Source organism: Bombus impatiens, unplaced genomic scaffold (genome assembly GCF_000188095.3).
Source record: "Bombus impatiens unplaced genomic scaffold, BIMP_2.2 scf_2222, whole genome shotgun sequence".
In the NCBI taxonomy this organism is placed as follows: domain Eukaryota; kingdom Metazoa; phylum Arthropoda; class Insecta; order Hymenoptera; family Apidae; genus Bombus; species Bombus impatiens.
The window spans coordinates 2364670-2364877 of record NT_178641.1 but is presented as its reverse complement, the minus strand read 5'-3'; positions in this window follow the sequence as shown (position 1 = coordinate 2364877).

Genomic DNA, 208 nt, shown 5'->3' with positions numbered 1-208 from the left:
ATCGGCCGGTCCTCCGGCTGGCGTCCCTTCCGGACGACGCTCGGCACGAGTCTCGCACGAGCGGAGATTACGCGTTCGAGACACGAAAGACACGAATCTGTACCGAGAGTCGCCGCTTCCGAGTGACGGCGTGCACGAGTACGGGGCGACCGTCGTCGTGTGCTCTCACCACCGCGTTGCCCGGAGTATTGACCGACTCGGCTCGGCT